Raw genomic sequence first — 726 nt, forward strand, 5'->3', positions numbered from 1 at the left:
AAAGTGGGTGTTAGCCTTCTCTCTCTCACACTCACTCCAGGCTAAAAAGTGACGGCTTTTTAGTGGGAAGTGACGTCGGGCTTTTGCCCTAATCTTTGGCTCACCTTTTAATTCCGTCACCATGGGAAATACTCGTTCCCAGTCCCCAAAAGACACCCCATTGGGATGCCTGGTCCGTAATCTCGGCTCCCTCGGCCTCCGGGAGGCCATAATACCTAAGCGATTAATCTACTGTCAGCTTGGCCACAATATAAGCTACGTGGTAAAAGCCAGTGGCCTATACAAAAACTTCTGATCCACTAATTCTCCAAAGTTTAAAACTTCTGTCACCACACCAGCAAATGGCAGGATATCACCTGTATTCGGGCTTCTTTTTTCTTCAAGGACGCGTCCCTCCCTCAACTTCTCCCACTCCATGGTTTAGCAACTAGGGACAGCTCCCCACCTAACAATGTCTCTCAGACCACATTGCCCTGCGCCCCACCCGCAGAGCGCCCGCGGAGTCCCCGAGACCTGGCTCGGCCTCAGCCACAGCGGTGGCTTCTAATTCACCCTCTACCTCTTACGTCCAGGGACCTCGGAGGCCTCTCCGCCCTCCCGCCTTCCTCTCTTGTCAGTCGGTCTACATCCCTCGCCGTCCCCTCCCAATGCACAATCCAATCCTTTTTCCTCCAAAAATCTCACTCTAAACTCCCCCCCCACCCCAGCCTCCGACCCCCACCCCAG

Source organism: Octodon degus, unplaced genomic scaffold (assembly GCF_000260255.1).
Source record: "Octodon degus isolate 3935 unplaced genomic scaffold, OctDeg1.0 scaffold00029, whole genome shotgun sequence".
NCBI classification, from domain to species: domain Eukaryota; kingdom Metazoa; phylum Chordata; class Mammalia; order Rodentia; family Octodontidae; genus Octodon; species Octodon degus.